The sequence below is a fragment of the Sciurus carolinensis genome, chromosome 5 (assembly GCF_902686445.1).
Source record: "Sciurus carolinensis chromosome 5, mSciCar1.2, whole genome shotgun sequence".
Taxonomy (NCBI): Eukaryota; Metazoa; Chordata; class Mammalia; order Rodentia; family Sciuridae; genus Sciurus; species Sciurus carolinensis.
This window is the reverse complement of record NC_062217.1, coordinates 95,538,872-95,558,768: the sequence shown is the minus strand read 5'-3', so window position 1 is coordinate 95,558,768 and position 19,897 is coordinate 95,538,872. Positions and strand designations below refer to the sequence as shown.

Here is a 19,897-nt window from a genome sequence, read left to right as displayed (position 1 = left end):
ACAGCCCAACGTTCTGACTCCTGGGTCGGTGTTCTTTTCTACACAATAAGCATGGAAAGGAACTGGATTTTTGCCCTTCAGTGTGTTTATGAAATGACACTTTTATCCTTTAGCAACTCCCTTCTAATTAATTACATACCTCCACCTACCTATCAAACATTCAAAAACTAAATCTTGAATTCTTAGAAAGATTAAAACCAATGAAGAAATATTTTTTTGAGGTGGGAGAAAAAGAATTACCAACCATGTATACTTGATAATCTTCAGTTTGGGATTATATTTATGACTTTTAAAAGGTTTATGCTATGTCTTTGGTTTTGGATTATATTTTAGGTTTTTAAAAGCCTTATGTTGTAAATGAAAAATCAGTGATTTTTACCTAAATAATCATCTGATAGTATGAGCAGGATAAAAACCATGATCCAAATAATTCATATGTGACTGATTAACAATTGCTGCCATTTAAGGAGCACTTCAGAAGCCTCTTCCTTTTGGAGTATTTCCACCTCAACAAAGGGTACCGCCATCCAGCTAATGCTGTACCCAGCAATTTGGGAGGCATTCTTCAGATGTCACTCTCCCTCAGTTCCCACTTCTCCTGATGGATTTACCTCCTTTTCTGTGTTAGTTAGTCAACTTTTCATCACTGTGACCCTAATACATGACAAGAACAACTTAGAGGAGAAACATGTTATTTGGGGCTCACAGTTTCAGCAGTTCAGTTCATGGTTGGTCAACTCCAGCTCTGGGCCTGAGTGAGGCAGAACATCATGGTGGAAGGACATGGTAGAGAAAAACTGCCCAGCTCATGGCATTCTGGAAGCAGAATAAACAAGCAAGGAACCACTAGGAATAAAACATAAACCTCCAGGACACACCTCCATGAACCACTTCCTCCAGCATACTCCACCTGCCTACAGTTATCATCTATTCAAATTATTAATCCATCAAATGGATTAATCCACCAATTAGGTGTCAACTCTCATACTCTCATCTGTTTACTTATGAACATTCCTGCATGGCCACATGAGCTCTTCAGGGGACATATCATAGCCAAACCATAATATTCCTCTTCATTTGACCAAAACTCATCTACTTTCCTCTCTCCCCAGAACCACCTTCATTTTCACCTCCATCACCTGCCACCTTCGTTCTCACTGGTCTTCGATACTTTCCTTTCTGAAATCCAAATCATAAACTCTTATTTGAATAAATAGATGAATAAAATAATAAGATGGAGGGATAGGTAGGCAGGCAATATTATCTCTCAGCAATTTATTCTTCACTCTATACCCAGAATACACACAAATGGATTATGTGAATCCCCATCTTCAAATCCTTCAGTGACTTTTCCTTGTCCCGAAATAACATGGGAAATCTGTAGCATCCTCATGCATGGCCAGTAATTTATGATTTATCATGACTCTGTCACCTACTCCAGTTACTTTCCTCCTCTTTTCCTTTTACTACTCATGATGACCTTCTATTAATTATCTGAATGTGCCATGCCCATTCAAATTCAGGGCATCCACACATGCTGTTTCCACCAGCTACCTCCAACCCCCACCCCCCATCCTTTAAGTCTCAGTGCAAATATCTTGAATTCTAGAACATTCTCCTCATCTACCTCCTAGTCTACCCAGCCTTACCCAATAAGATAATGCCTGTGTTTTATGCTCTGTTTGGCATCCTGTACTTCTCCTTCATAGTATGTAATACAACTATACTGAGTACATCACTGGGTTATTTGTTTCATACACCTTCTATCTACTTAGTTAACCACCGAATCCCTAAAGACTATTGCAGTATATTGCAGACTTTTAACATTGTGATCAATGATTAAAAAAATAAAATTTACAATATACACAAATACACAGGTATTTGGAAAAAAAATCTCATGAACAATACCCTTTCTAAGTGCAGTTCACTTGGTGTTTTCTATTCTATTTTAAATACATTTATACAACCCATTTTATTGATCATACAGTCTACTAAGAGACTCAACACTCATTTTAAATAATCATCCACCTAACAAAACTCTTAGTAGAAAGTAGGTCTTCAGTAGTTGTTTAGAGAATAAACTAACAGGAAATTAATACATAACAGGTACTACCTAACTGGGTTTATTTTCACAAAATTAAAAAAAAAAGCTTTGGACTGAGAATGTGGCTCAGTGGTAGAGGTTTTTCCTGGCATGCCTAAGGCCTTGGGTTCAATTCCCAGTGCTGCAAAAAAACAAAAACAAAAACAACAACAAAAAAGTCTTGCCATCCTCAGTACACTCCCTGTTTCTTGTCCCAGGGTCACAGATTTTCACCTAAATAGCCCTCAGAAAAAGAGAGATTGATCTTTCCATCATTTTGCACTTTATTTCCAGTCAACACATCCTTGTGCCTGTAAAACAAATGCTTTACCTAACAATGCCACCAAATTCATTATAACATAGGCTCCTATGAGCTGTGGTTCAATGTGACTATAATCCTGACCCATTGAAAGTCAGAACCTACCAAATAAGAAACTATTGTTTTTTTATAACTAATTTTTATGGACTGAATTTTTGCATCACCACTAAAATTCATATTTTGAATCCCTAACCCTCATGTTAGGTGATTTTGTGAGGGTGGGGCTCTGGTTAGGATTAGTCCCATTACTGAAAAATAAGACTCCGAATTTCTCTTCCTGCATGCATGTACCTAGGCAGGCCATGTGAGGATAAAACCAAAAATGTGGTCCTATTTGTACCCTAATTTTGAACTTCCAGCCTCCATAACTATGAGAAATAGATGTCTGTTTTTGAGGCCACCAGTGTGTGGTAGTCATTTATAGCAACCTGAACTAAGATACTAACTAAAACTAATAGCCCTGACTGAGAATAGGTCAACTTAGACTTCTCAACTTAATGATAAAGTAAAAGTGATATGCATTCATTAGAAATTGTACTTTGAATTTTGAATCTTGATCTTTTCCTGGGCTTGTGATTTGCCATAACCTAGTCTCTCATGATGCTGGGCAGTGGCAGTGAACCACAGCTCCCAGTCAGCCATGCAATCAGGAGGGAAAAACTGCCACTCCACATTGTATTATAACACTAGGCTATGATGTTCTGCAGGTTAGGCATATTAATGCAAAATCAACTTAGGGTATTTTCAACTTACAATGTGTTTACTGGGAAGCAACCCAATGTAATTCAAGGAGTCTCTATAGAGCTCACTATTTTACCTGTTATATTTTGCAGTTTCTATCAGATACCTAAAAGTTCCAACTTTCCCTTTTTTCCCTCTTCATTTACCACTATCAAGGCAACTGACCATACAAAGCAATAAAGGAAACCCTACCAGGAATGTCAATCTTAACATATCAATCAATAAATCTCTGTCAGGCCAGGCAAACTGAAAATAAGAATTCCCCATTTATGTATGATCTATTAAAATGTATAAATGCATTCTACTGTCATGTACAACCAATTAGAACAAATAAAATTAATAATTTTTTTTAAAAAAAGAATTCCCCATTCATTTGAGAATACTTCAAACCTAGACTGAGCTTTCCCTGGAAAAACCAAGATTGCTTGGTGAAGGGATCTACTCTGAGAAGATAGAAGGATGTGTCCCTCCATAACTGTCTGGCCTGGTGGGACATGAAGGCTTCCCTAGCTATCACTTCAAGAACACAATTATAGGGCAAGACAATTAATCCAGGGGTGCTTTTGTTAAACCCTGATATGTATCACTTTGGGAAAAGTTTAGGTAAATCAAGTCTTTCTCATGTTTGAGAACTGAAAACTCTCAGCGGAACTAGCATTCTTTTATCTCCACTATGTGTGATCATAGATGTGCTTAACTGGAGCATCTTCCTCTGTCTGTATCAGACAGAACCAGAATTGCTGGTTCTGTGTTTTTCTATAAACACAAATATTCTTCTTAATAGTTGGTTCCTAGAAGATTAAACTCCTTTTACTAGAAATGAAGCCAAGAGAGAGATGATCTTCTAATTCTACTTTTGGAGCCTGTGGTTTACAACCCTTAAACCAAAATTTATTCAAAATAAATTTTGAAGGGTTCAGTTTGTTCTTTTTTAAGTGACCCTTTACCCTTCAGACTGAAGTTCTTACTAGAGAATTGAGAATGTAGAGTATGTATCTTTAAAAATACGATTTCTCCACTTCTTAAGAAACACACTTACCACTGAGATTTCAGCAATAAACAATAGCATCACCCACATCCCCAGTGTGTAGTTAATTGTTATGCTTTCTCAGAGATGGATCCCTCTCAAAATCTGAATGAGCAGCTTGCATAAAAGGAAGTACATTTTCCTCAACCCGATCTGGCCTTTATCTGTCCACTTGGTTACATAAACGCTTTGTGTATTTTCTGTTTGTAAGACAGCATTTATCCACATACTTGACCTAAAACACCACACTTCACCCATGTAATACAATGATAGAAAAACCATAAAACAAAGGCATATTCTCCTAAATTGCCTTGGCCTTAATATCACTTTGGCATAGCAAAAAACAAGGGAACTCAGATGAAGTAAAATTTAGTTACCCAAATTGCAGTGAGTTCTACTTTTTAAATATTTAAATCAATAAAATAGCTTCAAAGGAATATTCATCCCAATGAATACATTTCAATATTGCAAACAAGAAGGAAGAGTAATTTTGTATATTCCATTTGGGTTGTAGTGACCCAATTATCTGGTCAAAGGGCTGCATGGATGCAAGAGACAGGGTGAGTTAAAGTTTAACTCCCAGGAATTGTAAACCAAACCTAAAGCCACTGAACCTTTGGAGTTTGATATGATGATTAGAACATAACCGGAGTGACACGTTGAATTCGCCATAATCAAGGAACCTTTTCCGGGTGGGGATCTCTGAAATTACTCAGGTATGGTCCATGCGTTTTGCTTTCTCTATTTCAATTCTGAAACTGTGCATTGTGGTACTAGTGAGAATGCATGAAAACAACTTTTACCCTCTTCTATTCCTGAACCTAATCGGGAATAGTCAGTCCAGTTTGCTTTTACAGTAACGAAAAGAACTGAAAACAAAGAAATATATTGGAATGATCACATAATCTCAAAAGGAGATGGCTGCCATGTTTTGCTCCTAAATTTAAAACAAAAGTAGATCAGGACTGTAGGTTCAAGAGTGGGACTAATGCTCTGAGAAGTTTATTTAGCTAGCCAGACATCATGGAGAATTGGGGTGGTGGTGGAATGCCTGTCCTGGTCCACCCACCCTGGAAACAGAAATGTAGTTAACAGGAGAAATAATAGTAACATTCCTGGCAGATTCGGGGTTCTCTATATGGGTCATAATTCCTATCATATTTTAGACTTAATACATTCAATTATCTCCTTCACTACCACCACCATAAAAAAAAAAAAAAAGAAAACCTTGTGGTGAATTCTCGATATTTCCTCTGCCATTATCCTGCTAACCAAAAGAATGTCCTAAGCTATTTGATTTTTATTCTAGCAAAAAAGAAAACAAAAACAGTTATGGAAAACTACTGACATTTAGTGTGTTAAATCTCAACCTTGGAATGGCTAATTATTAGATAGTTTCCACAGTTTGGACAACTGTACTGTGGTGGATATATTTTTATGTTATCATTTTTGTCGACTCCCAAAAAGATGATTCACAACCAGAATGCAGTGTGTTCTGAAGAAAGAAATCAATCAAGGCATTTAACAGGAATATTTCATTTCTACCAGAAATCTCCTAAACTCTCTGACTGAAACACTTTTGTTTTGTGACTAACCAAACTAAGTTCCAAGGATGAGTTTCTTTACTATAGGAATTCTCAGATGTACATTGTTTATCTTTAAGAAAATGAAGAATGCAGTATTATTTGAATATTGTATAGGATTAAGCCTTGGCAAAATATACACTACACTGTTGAGTTCCACTCCATTCATAACTTAGGAGCATCAAAATTGTGTTGCATTGGTCTGAAGCATTCTTTATATTATGCTGGAAGGCACAGTGGGAGGATAGATCTGGAAAAAGAAGTGAAATCACTTACTTGTCAAAGCAGTGGGACTTTCTCCAGTTAAATACAGAGCAATTAACAAATGACTTACAAGGGGTCATTCTTAAGGATGTTTTCTGGAATAACATTGATACTACCCATTTTAGACAATTTGTACATTTTACTGCTCCAATTTATTATTTATCAAGTGTAAGGGAAGTGAGAGGATAGTTGGCAAGAAAAAGAAGTTGTTATGGGCAAACATTATGACACAATAGATATAAAAATCACTGACTACTTTGTCATTTCCAGCAGAGCTAATAGCAAGTCAGTCTTGCAGTATTTCAAATATGAAGCTATCCTACACTGTATTCAATGATTAATAAGTCAAGTAAGTTGAGGATATGGTGTTAAAGTGTCCTTCATACTATATGAGTCTTTTGAGTAATAACATTGATTAAGCACCATATTGTTCAATGCAATTCATATTTATCTCATGTTATTTTCAGGACAACCAGATGATGTAGACACTATCATGACAAAACTGAGGTACAGACAATTTACCTAGCAAGCTCACTGTCACCCACTTACCAAGTGGCAGAACCAGTTTCCCCAGTCAGGTGGTCTGACTCCAGAGCACTGGTATGGGGCCATTTTCACAAGTGTTGGGGATTTGCTATGTGTGTAAATATGTACATTCACTGTGAATAACCAAGAGAGTAGGCAGTGTTTTGTTTCCTAAGCTTACTTGACAACAGAATATCTTCTTCCAGGAATATCTATTGATGCTTCTCAGAACTGCTATTCTTTGGAACAGAGATTAAGAAAGAATAAATCATTTTTATAGCTCATGCCTGGCATTCATAGCAGCCAGAATCAATTGAAATCATCACTTTTAAAGTTATGGTAGTCAAACACATCTAAGGTCCATACACTCTCATCTTCCATCAGCTTTGCCTCGCTGAAAAACTTTTCAAAAAGAACACGAGACTTTTCTCCAGACAGAGCTGGTCTGGAGAATGCTGGTTCCCAAACTCCCTTAGGCATATAAATTTGTGCATATTATTTGATTTCCTTGACTCTCAGATTCCTCAATTGTAGAATGGGTATAAAGTCTACTCCACAGACTTTTGTGACAGTTAAATGAAATCATAAAGCAAAATAGTTAAGCATAGTCTCTTGTGCTTAGGAATTCAGTAAAACTCTCTTCCCTTTCTATTTCCCTATTTGAAGAAACTTCCAGAAAAAACTACCTAAAACTATTAGAACTTACCCATTGGCTCCTCTTTGTCAAAACAATTCTATTAAAATAGAAAACTATATAAATAATGAAGTTTTGGTTAATTATGATCCTATTCCATTTATTCAGAGAAACAACCTTATTTTTTTAAATAACAGCACACACAGAGGGTATACTTTATTTTAGAAAATATTGCTCAAAACTCCTAGTTAAAGCCCAGCACACTTTTTGCTCAAATCCACAGGACACTCTGGTAAAGTGTATGCTCATTTCATCACACAGTGAGTTGTTGTTAAAAAGTCTGTCTCAGTAACTATCTTTTTAAATACTGTCATCTCTTAGAAAGCAGGGTAGTACTTTGGGTACTATTGCACAATGGCTGTCATTACCTTATGTGTCTCTAAATGACTCAATAAGTTCAAACAAGACAGTATTGATCGACAGAGGATAAACACCACTTTATCTTATTCATGGAAACAGTAACCAGGCTCCTCTAAAGTGCAGTTCTAATAGTCCAAACTCCCCCAGGAAAAGCGGCTAGAAAAGGAGCCCCACTCTTGCTGTGACAGTCTATATTAGAAATCTAATTCCATCTGCTCCTCGGTCTGAAACTGCAAATCCTGGCAGTTATTATTAACAAATATTTACTGCCAATTGGATCAGGAAAGATAGTTTATAATTTTATGCCATCAAACTCATTCCAACTAGTTTATCAGCCTTAAGCACAATTTAGAATTTTTAATGTAATAAACTAAAATTTTAAATTGCATATGTTTGGTTGATGCAAATCAAAAATTAAAATATAATGTCCCTCTGTAACCACAAGGGATTGGTTCTAGGACCCCCTATAGGTACCAAAAGTCTTCAGATGTTTCAGTATCTTTATTAAATGGCATACTGTCTGCATAGAGCCTGTACATATTCTCCCTTGCACTTAATTTCTAGACTACTTATAACACCTAATGCGATGTAGATGCCATTAAATAGTTGTTATACTATATTGTTTAGGGAATATTGTTCAAGATGAAAGTCTGTATATGTTCAGTATAAGTGTCATTTTTTTTCAATTATCTTCAAACCATGGTGTAATCTATACATGGGGAAGCTACAGCTAGACAACTGTATTTTCTTCACAACCATAGAAACGAAATGATGTACCCCATCTGTGTACAATGAATCAAAATGCAGTCTGTAAAAATAAAAATAAATAAATAAAATAGTTTTATCTAAAATATCCTGGTATCTTCAACTCTTCAGTTTGATTTTTAAAGGCCTGTGAGCTAAGCTTTTTCTTCATGGATATATGGGTAGAATTTTGTGTATACAGGTATTAGCAATCATTTGGAAAACATCTTCCAGGTTTGCTTGTTCCAACAGGGATCAGTCCCTGGTAATGTCAGGAGGCAAGTAGTGATAAGGATGGAAGATAACTCCCTCTACTTTGCACAGTTGTGTGCAGTGTTCTGCTCCAGTAAATGATATGACTAAAGAGAATTAGCACATGACAGTTTGGCCAGACAGACTGTCTAAGTGAGCAAATTGGCTTGTAATTCTATGAAACCCCACTTTCAATTATATAGTAATGTCTTCCCTTCCTACAGCAATTAAAAACTAATCATTGTTTTGGGATGCCCAATTGATTTAAAGAATACTAGATTTAAGTAGTAGAATTAACTACTCTAGTAGCTTATGCCCATAGAATATTCTAGTTTATAAAAGTATTTCATACAGAAGAATTTATAAGGATTTTTTAATGTCAAGTTTCTTCCTAAACTTAGTATGCATTTAAGGTATGTGAGTCCATTTTTTCATCATCCCACATGTATAAAACTAGTTAATTAGAAGATACTCTTTCCTTCTCTGTTATGTAGCACAGTGCTGATGATGTGGTGGACCTTCAACTATTCTATTGGACTGTAACTCATCCATTGATCAAATAAAAGATTAGATGAAACAATAAAGAGAGGATACAGGGTCCACAGGATGTAGAAGAAAAGGAGTCCACAAAAAAAAAAACATCCCTGAAAAGATTTAAGCCAGTTCAGATACCATAATTACACAGTGAAAGGGGTGAAGGAATGAATCATAAAATCCCATAACAGGCCAAGCACAGTGGAAAATGTCTGTAATCCCAGCAGCTCAGGAGGCTGCAGCAGGAGGATCGAGAGTTCAAAGCCAGCCTCAGCAAAAGCAAGGTGCTAAGCAACTCAGTGAGACCCTGTCTTTAAATAAAATACAAAAAAAAAAAAACAAAACAGAGGTGGGGATGTGGCTCAGTAGTCGAGTGCCCCTGAGTTCAACTCCGGGTACCAAAAAAAAAAAAAAAATCCGGTAACAGAATGTTAGGGGACTGGCAAAGCACTATGTACACATGCAATTGTGTCTCATTTCTAGTAGCTTTAGTGTTCTACTATTTAGCTCTTTTATTAGGATTCTGTTTGGTGCTTATCTTTTCTACTAGAAAGTCATCGTGAAGTAAAATGGCTTGTTAGATATAATTAGATCCTGAAGTCTTTCATTATTTGCAGAAGTCAGAAATCAGAATCTGATACCATAGGGGTGGAGGGAACTGTATTGGCACATAGAGATGTCCATCCCAGGAGTAACAGAACCAAACAACCCCCTGTGATCTGGGCATTTACTCCTAACCAATTAATTAACCCTATAGTTTGATAATGACGATATTAATAATTACTTGAACATTCTCATCTAGCTTTTGCAAAGTGCCAAGGCACGTTAGTGAACTCATTTAATTCTCCTATAAAACAGATTCTATTGCTGTTATTTTTCCAACAAAGAAGCAAAGGCTTAGGGATATGGATAAACCTTCTCAAACTCACAAGCTAATAAGTAGTGGAGGCAGGAGTGACTCATAGCAACACCCAAGCAACACCAAGGACAAATGGAATACTGAAAACATTGAGACTTGGTAGTAAAGGAAACTATGAGAACCTCTGGCAGAGAGGAGAAGAGATAAGTGAATTTCCAAGGTAGAAGATACTTTTGATTAAGATAAGACACCAAATGCAAAAAAGACCTAGCCATTACACTACCTGCCACTGCACTATTTTTTTTGGGGGGGTGGGGGCGGGGGACTGGAAATTGATCCTAGGGCTGCTTTACCACTCAGTTAAACCCCCAGTCTTTTAAAATAATTTTTTTTTGAGACAGGGTCTTGCTAAGTTGCTTAGGGCCTCACTAAGTTGCTGAGGTTGGCCTCTAACTTGCAATCCTCTTGCCTCAGCCTCCCAGATTGCTGGGATTACAGGCATATACTGCTGCACCCAGTGCCACTGTACACATTTGTAAGTCAGCCTATATCTACATAAATTATAGGAGACAGATTAGTAGGACTCCATGGTTAAGAGAAATTCTCCCTTCATTAAATTCCACCCTTCTTTCTATACCCACACCCACAGACAGACTGACACAGCCAGGCTCTATTAAAGGAGACCCATTTTGGTGACTTGGGAGACAGGGAGGTTCAAATCACAAAGAAATGTGCAAGCAGGGCACCATGAATATACTACAGACTCTGCCCTGAGATGTTACCGAACATACACATAAATACTTTGAAGAGCTTGGCTTCCCCATCTAAACTCTCTTAGTGCCTGAAGAGGACAGTGCCTCCAAACTGGAGGACACACCCTTCTCCTGAGGGGAAGAATAACTGGGCTGCTAGGTTCAGGTCTGCTACTGGAGTCCCCTATCAGACTGACCTAATTTGGAGCTTTAAATTGAGACTCAGATGTTCCCAAAGAGCAGTTCCACCAACCAGAATAACAGAATGATTCACTTAGGATAATAATAATTTCCAGAAGTTTCTTGTTAAAATAAAAATTAGCTGGAATGCAGGATGTAAGTGATGGGGATACTTCAACCTAAAATCACCGAACACATTAACAAACTTGGCAAAGCATTGTGGGAATGTTGCTCCGAACTTCAGTTCTAATGATGGGGAAGGGAAGAAATGGAGCACAGGTGACCAAGAGTAACCAAAGCATGATATAAGGATCTGGAATGTCATGTATTTGTCTGAACTTTGAGGTAGAATATGCTTATTTAATAATTTTGATTTGTCATTTGATCATTGCACTTACCAGATACTAATTCCTCCATGTCACTCCCCTATGGCAACAGGTTCTTAATACAGGTGAATTGATGAGCTGGAATCACACAGGGAATGCCATTATATGCCCCCTGAAGATATTCTAAGGGGAAAAGCTATATCTTCTAGAAATTCATTTTATTTGCCTTTTCAGAAACAAATCATAAAGTCAAATATTTTCTATAATAACAATTCAGTAACTCAGAATTGTAAAGCTTTCTCTAAAGCCCAATGATAGTTAGTGCTGGAATGGCAGAGAGAAACAGATTGTATGTTAAAGTAGAAGATTCTAGACCCAAAATGCCTGGCTTCAAATTCTGGCCCCACCATCTGCTGCTGTGTGACCTTAAACAAACTTACCTTCTCTGTGCCTGTTTTCTCTTACTTTAAGTCAGGACTGTTTTAAGAATTAAATCAGAAATTATATATGAAGTTCTTAGAACAGTACAAAGCAAGTGTGCATAACTCTTAGCTATTGTAGCTATTATTCTCATCATATTTCTGTTTGATAACACAATACTACAATAGAAGAAAATGGTTATTAGAGACATCATGAGGTGAAAATGTAGAGCATGGCTTTTAGGCTGGAATAAGGTGGTTGAGAAACTAACTCCATCCCCACCAGTGACATGAAGTACATGCTTGGACTAAGAATGAATGAAAAAAAGCACTCATGATGAATCAAATCTTTAATATGTCACATAAGTAACTGGTCCTAGATTGTTGAAGACACACAGCAAACATCTGCTTTTAAACTGAAGGATACCTACATTTGTATTCCGTGATTACCACTCCAGCCATTTATATGTCCTTTTATTTATATTAGACATATGCAAAGAAACCCTACTCTTCTTATTAAGCTATGTCATTCTAAAATTCTAAATTCTGCCAATGCTCTTTCCCAGGAAGCTTTAAGAAAGTCTGGCATGGTGGAAAGAGTTGAGCCAACACAACAGTCATCTGTAGCCTGATATTCCTGGTACTAGAACAATAACAAGAAATCAGAGCTACACAATTAATCAGTGTTCTCCAGAGAAAGACAACCAGTAGGGTGTGTGTATGTGTGTTCATGTACACACATACAGAGTTTTATTATATCTGTAGACTTATTATATGAAATTGGCTCAGAAGATTATGGAAGCAGAAACCCCAAGATTTTTTTTTAAGATATTCTTTTTTTTTATTGTAAACAAATGGGATACATGTTGTTTCTCTATTTGTACATGGAGTCAAGGCATACCATTTGTGTAATCATAAATTTACATAGGGTAATGTTGGTTGATTCATTCTGTTATTTTTTTTTCCTCCCCCCCCCACTCCTCCCACCCCTCTTTGCCATCTATACAGTCCTTCCTTCCTCCATTCTTACCACCCTCCTTAACCCTAACCCTAAACCTAACCCAAACCCTAACACTAACACCTCCCACCCCCCATTATATGTCCTCAACCACTTATCAGCGAGATCATTCGTCCTTTAGTTTTTTGAGATTGGCTTATCTCACTTAGCATGATATTCTCCAATTTCATCCATTTGCCTGCAAATGCCATAATTTTATCATTCTTTATGGCTAAGTAATATTCCATTGTATATATGCCACAGTTTCTTTATCCATTCATCAATTGAAGGGCATCTAGGTTGGTTCCACAATCTGGCTATGGTGAATTGAGCAGCAATGAACATTGACGTGGCTGTATCTCTGTAGTATGCTGATTTTAAGTCCTTTGGGTATAGGCCAAGGAGTGGGATAGCTGGGTCAAATGGTGATTCCATTCCAAGTTTTCTAAAGAATCTCCACACTGCTTTCCAGAGTGGCTGCACTAACTTGCAACCCCACCAGCAATGTATGAGTGTTCCTTTTTCACCACATCCTCGCCAACACCTATTGTTGCTTGTGTTCTTGATAATCGCCATTCTAATTGGGGTGAGATGGAATCTTAGTGTAGTTTTGATTTGCATTTCTCTTATTACTAGAGATGTTGAACATTTTTTCATGTATCTGTTGATTGCTTGTATATCTTCTTCTGTGAAGTGTCTGTTCATTTCCTTAGGCCATGTGTTGATTGGATTATTTGTATTCTTCGTGTAGAGTTTTTTGAGTTCTTTATATTTTCTGGAAATTAGCGCTCTATCTGAAGTATGAGTGGCAAAGATATTCTCCCAGTCTGTAGGCTCTCTCTTCACATTACTGATAGTTTCCTTTGCTGAGAGAAAGCTTTTTAGTTTGAATCTATCCCAGTTGTTGATTCTTGCTTTTATTTCTTGTGCTATGGGAGTCCTCTTAAGGAAGTCTGATCCTAAGTCAACAAGTTGAAGATTTGGACCTACTTTTTCTTCTATAAGATGCAGGGTCTCTGGTCTGATTCCGAGGTCCTTGATCCATTTTGAGTTGAGTTTTGTGCAAGGTGAGAGATAGGGGTTTAATTTCATTCTGCTGCATATGGTTTTCCAGTTTTCCCAGCACCATTTGTTGAAGAGGCTATCTTTTCTCCATTGCATATTTTTGGCTCCTTTGTCTAGTATGAGAAAATTGTATTTATTTGGGTTTGTGTCCATGTCCTCTATTCTGTACCATTGATCTACCTGTCTATTTTGGTACCAATACCATGCCGTTTTTGTTACTATTGCTTTGTAGTAGAGTTGAAGATTTGGTATTGCGATACCCATTGCTTCACTCTTTCTACTGAGAATTGCTTTAGCTATTCTGGGAAACCCCAAGATTTGCTGTCAGAAAACAGGAGACCCCACGAGCCAGTGGATAGGTCAAGTTCAAGGTCAAGGTCTGCGAGTTTGGACAGTCAGTAGTGTAAGTTCCAATCTTGAAACTGATAAGCTGGAGACCCAAGAAGTGAAATTTTCATTTTGAGTAATCCACTAGGAGTTTCCTTTAAGTGGTGTTTGTTCTACGAGGTTCTCAGTTGACTGGATGAGCCCACCCACATTAGGGATGACTCCTTAACTCAGTCTGTGGATTCAAACATGAATCTTGTCCAGAAACATCCTCACAGACGCCCCAAGAATAACATTTGGCCAAATGTCTGGGCCCTCGGTGGCCTAGTCCAATTAACACTACAGTTAACCCTCCCAGTGTCACCTTGAGGGGAGTAGCAGCTGCTCATGTTGCTGACTTAAAACTCTCCATGGTGTCCCCAGTCCTTCCCCAACACATGCACAATTCCCATCTGCTGTTAAATTTTCCCAAGGTCATTTTTGGATTTAAAAAAAAAAAAAAAAAAAAAAAACCACCGTTCACCTCTCAATCTTCATTGTTGACAAGTACAAGTCACATATGGTATCCAAGTCTCAAGGTTTCTACCCTTCAGGTCTAAGTTTTGTAGCTGAGAGCTGTTGACAGAACTGGTTCTAGAAGACATAGAGAGCTAGGTCTCTTGTGTGGTATGCTGCTGCCAGGAGCTTATTCACCCTAGTGTAGATAGGTGCTAGCGCCCTCATATGTGCATACACACCCCCCCACACACACACCCTTATGGAGCAGGGAGAGAGGGTATAGAAAGGGAGAGCACTGAGTAGGAACACATGTGGATAGAAAGTAGGAATACATGTGACTAGAAAGCAGAAAAATGAGATCCAGGCTGGCCCAGCCTCCTGCATTGGAGATTGTTCTAGATGTAGGGATTCCTAGAACTGCTCAGGTGCCTCAGCAACAACCTGACTCAACTTCTTCCTGCTCCTCCCTCTGCTACAAATCTGCCTCACTATCTTTTCTCTGCCTTTGCTTCACCTCCACCCACAGAGCCAAAAGAAATAGTTTTATTCATATGGTGTTAATATAAATACCTTCTTAGCCGGGCATGATGGCTGTCTACCTGTTATCCCAGGGACTGGGGAAGTTGAGAAGGGAGGATTGTAAGTTTGAGGTCAGTTTCAGCAACTTAGCAAGACCCTAGGCAACTTAATAAGACCCTGTCTCAAAATTAAAAGTAAAAGTAAAAAGGGCTGAAGATGTGGCTCAGTGATTAACTGCCCCTGGGTTCAATCCTCAGTACCAAAAAAAGAAAAGAAAAGAAAAGAAATATATAACATATATAATTACATATATGTATATAACATAAATATGTATGTATAAATACATGTTATATAACATATATCTCTTCTTGGTTGGTCCTCATTGAAATTGAGTTGAGCCAGAATCTAGTTAAGAATGAGGTTTTTGTTTTTGTTAGGTAGTTCCAGGTCCTTATTTCTAAATGCCAGCAATTTGGCAAACACTTACTTACTTAATAGAAATGATGAAAATGTAGACAAAAAATTATTAGAGACAATATGGAATCATTCATCCTTTTCTCCTGTAGAATAATCTCCACCTTTCTTTTATAGTATTTTTTCTTCTCTCTAATAAAAATTTTTGTGTGAGTATCTATCCTATTTGGCAGGTGGGAAAAATTCAATTACTCTGGGTTGTTTTGTTTTGACATTTAACACGTATAGATTAGAGCTTCAGTCAGCTGTTCTAGACTCAGCTGCATATTATCATCACCTAGGGAGCTTTAAAATATACCATTTCCTGGGCCCCAGGCCAGATCAGTTGAATCAGAATCCTCCAGAGTTGGGAAGATATGTGAGCACAGGTGATTTTAACAGGGAGCCAGGCAGGGAGTCTGTTCCTTGGGCATAGCTCCTACAGCGCACTCCTATTGTCAGCTGACTCTCCTTTGGTGATCATTTTGTGCCAGTTGGGAGTATGTGTTAATAGGGGTACAAATATAGGGCCTTAAAGCAAGTTATTGAAGTCACACTTAAGAATTTACTCAAACTGACCGCCGCCTCTGAGCAGTTTACAGTGAAGCTGTTGTTGTTTGGTTTTGTTTGTGGTACTGGGGATGGCACCCAGCGGCACTCTACAACAGGGCTACCTCCTCATCCCTTTTTACAAATTTTAAAACCCAGTCTCACTGAATTCTCAGACAGGTCTCAAATCTGCAGCCCCCTACCTCAGTCTCCCAAGTAACTGGGATTCAGGTACATGCTATTGGGTCCTTGCTTTTGTTTTTTGTTTTTATTTTTATTTTTATTTTTACTTGTTCTAATTAGTCATACTTGACAGCAGAATGCATCTAGATTCATGGTACACAAATGGAGCACAACCTTTCATTTTTCTGTAGAGTCAATACCATTGGTGCAGTCATACATGTACCTAGGGTAATGATGTCTGTCTCATTCCACCATCTTTCCCCCGCCCCCCCCGTGTCCCCTCACTCCCCTCTGCCCAATCCAAAGTTCCTCCATTCTTCCATTGCCACCCCTCCCCCCGCCCCATTATGTATCAGCATCCACATATCAGAGAAACAGTGAGGTTGTTTTTGAGAGCGTGAAAAAAATAAAGGAAGTCAAGAGTTAATGGAGCAAATGTGACTTGCTAAAATTGAAAAATACTTGTAGTTAAATCTCAAAATCCTATTTTGACAAAATGTGCATAAATTAATGCCTCCTCTGCTTATCTTTCCTTGTATAATTTCCAATTTCAAGCAAAACCCCAGGGATTTGAAGGGCTTCTCATTAATATCTAAAGGGCATTTAAAGCAAATAAGTAATGAAATGCCTTTTGAAGCAGATAAAATGTACCTCTATAATATCCACTTAATGAGAATATGCTAAAAAGCAGAAGTGTTTGTATTGGACCATAAATTACACAATTTTAAGCAGATTTTTAAATGAAAACAAATAGATCTATTTGAAATATTTCTTCAAATAAAACAAAAAGGATTTCTAGATTGTCAAAATTGATTTTGCAAGAAGCATAATCTGTGGGCCAGAAAATTATGCTTAATTTTCCCAAGAGTTCTATAAATTTTTTTTTATAAATTTGATTGTGTTTCATTCCTATTTTGACATAGTTGAAAAATTGTTAAAAAACTAAACATGGGAAAACATGTCTTCCATCCCACTGGCATATTTTAATGCCCTGATTTAGGCCTGGCGTGTGTCCACATATATACTCAGACATGTGTATATACACATATGCAAAATTGCAACACAATAATCATTTGCCTGTTATACATCTGCTTGTTATTTTTCTTTGGTAAACTCTTCAGTTAGTAGTGCCAATGATATTTTTCCCCTGATACAGTTTTATTTTTCTCTATAGGTATTTTTACTGAAATACAATTTCCCCAGTATCTTGTGTTTTGTTATTTTGAGTTACTCTAGTTAGGATTCAGAATGATTCCAAATAGGATGATACATGGATTGTAAACATCAACAAACAATAATGAAGTATCACCAACACTATATATTTCTGCAAAAAATAATTATGTATTTAGAAGTCATGTCTATCAACACTGCTTTCAACAACAGTTAATATCTCATCTTAAAATACAGTATGCATTTCAGATGGAATCAGCAACTTCTTTGCCACGAGTGTCACCAAAGGAACAAACAGAATAAGAAATTAAAGAATGAAAAAGAGTGAGGGACAGGAAAAGGAAAGGGAATATATGGACATTTAGAGGTGGTGAGTGTAAGACTCCACTCCCAAAGTAACTGTCCTGGGTGCTGTGAGAGGCAATTGGGACTGTGGCTACCCATTACCCACCACCCCATTAGATATTTGATTCATAGTGAGTTTCTTTCTCTATCTACAATCTAGAAGAACTGAAGATCAACAGAAAAAAAAAAACTTTAATTAAAATATAAGAATAAAAATAGCAGGTCAGATCCTGACAAGTGAAATATCACCTGGCAAACCATGAAGAAACTACTCTCTGCAGTGGGGTGATGTTGTTTGGGTGAGCTACAACTCATTTCATAGCAGACAGCTGTTAATACCACATGTCTATTTTGGACCACATCTAAAGGAGGTCAGATCCTGGTCCAAGTGAACCATCAGACAAACCACCCACAACCAATTCAAAGGAGTTATTATAATAACTCATTTTCATTCCAGTCAAGAGACTACATTATGTAGTGCTTCAGATCACCAAGACTATGTGTCCCTATGGAAGAGAATGCACAGTGGCACCCCCATCGTCTTCATTATGGTGTCCTGTGTTATTCCTAGCAACACTTTAAGGGAAGCAGGATGTATAATCTGCCTGCCCTCTGCCCATATTTTTTAAGGTGAAGAAACTGGGAATAAGTAAAATTTAGTAATTAAGAACACAGATGCTGTCCCCTGAATACCTAGATTCAAATCATATGCCTTCAACTTGTTACCTGTGTGATCTCGGGCACATTAATTCACCTCTCTCTACCTTGGCTTCTACCTGTAGCATAGGAATGATAAGACAAATCTCACAGAGTTTTTATGAGGATTAAATTAATCATGTTTCATTTTTTTTAAAACATGTCATATAGTATGTGTTCAGTAAATGTGAACTATGCTTCTTATTCTTATTTAAAAATCTTTTTAAATTTTGCCAAATAAACAAAAAAATGATATCTTGTTTTTTTCTTTTGGTATTTTCCTGATCACTAAAGATTGACATAAATAAATCTTAAGTTTATAGGTTATTTTTATTTCTTTTTTCTCTGAACTGACTTTTCATGTCCTTTGCTCCTTTGTCCACTGAGGGGTGAGTCTCTTTATTATTCATTTAAAAGCACTCTTTTAAAATTAGAGATATCATTCTTCTATTACTTAAATAGCAATCATTTTCTTGTACTCTGTGTGACCTCTTTTTAACTCATCTTGCCATTACAGAAGCTTGTGATTTCAATATAGTTAAGTCTAAATGTGAGCCACATTTCATCGTGGCTCTTTACATGCTTAGTTTTATTTTTAAAGGTTATTTATTTAATCCACTTAGAATTTTGTCTTAGGTCATATGCCAACTTTATCTCTTTCTCAAATTGTCTATGATTTCCTTATGATTTGAAATAGAATCTATTGGCAAATTCCAATATAAACAAATCCATGGATACAGGCTTTTATTCCATTGCACTAATTTATCTATTTTTATGCTTGTTTTACTTTTTCTGTTCAGTTGAGTAGGCTGGTTCCAAATCATTCTACACTTTTAATATACTCAGTAGCATCTATTGCACATTTTTCCTCCCAAATGAATGTGGATCAATTAGTCAAATTTTAAACTAATTTTATTTGGATTTAACTTGGAATTGCATTAAATTAATAATTTGAAAAGAACCAATATCTTTACAAGCCTTTCATTTATCCAAGTCTTTAGATCTTCCAGTAGAATTATATCATTTTCTTCATAAAGATTTTGACATTTCTACTTTTATCTTTGATACCTTTTAGTCCATTTTCCCATTCCTAATTTCTTTAGTTGAATGCTTATTTTCAGTGGGGTTTTGTTTTTTTGTGTGTTTTCTAATAAAAGATAATTTCCTCAGAATAAAAACTTGATCAGATCTCATAATGAAAAATGTGGTATGCTTTCCTTAATATTCATTTATTAATATAATTTTGATTTTATTTTTATTATTTTTTGTAGGAGTTATATATCATAGAAAGCTAAAAATAATTAAATAAGCAAAAATAAGAAAAAATAATTCATTAAGAACTTATATCTGTGATGAATGTCATTGGATTACATTGAATCTATGTAACACTTCTGGTAGTATGGCCAGTCTGATAATAATAATTCTGCCTATCC

The 19,897-nt window shown here is 36.8% G+C and overlaps 1 protein-coding gene across 3 annotated transcripts in view; it reads left to right on the top strand.

Moving 5' to 3' along the window:
- The first annotated feature begins 4,791 nt into the window (after window positions 1-4,791).
- A1cf (APOBEC1 complementation factor) overlaps window positions 4,792-19,897 on the top strand; it is a 73,007-nt gene continuing 57,901 nt past the window's right edge. For all 3 annotated transcript variants that reach the window (XM_047553384.1, XM_047553383.1, XM_047553382.1), the window contains exon 1: window positions 4,792-4,886. The gene's annotated coding sequence lies outside the window, so the exon portion shown is untranslated. The remainder of the gene's footprint in view (window positions 4,887-19,897) is intronic.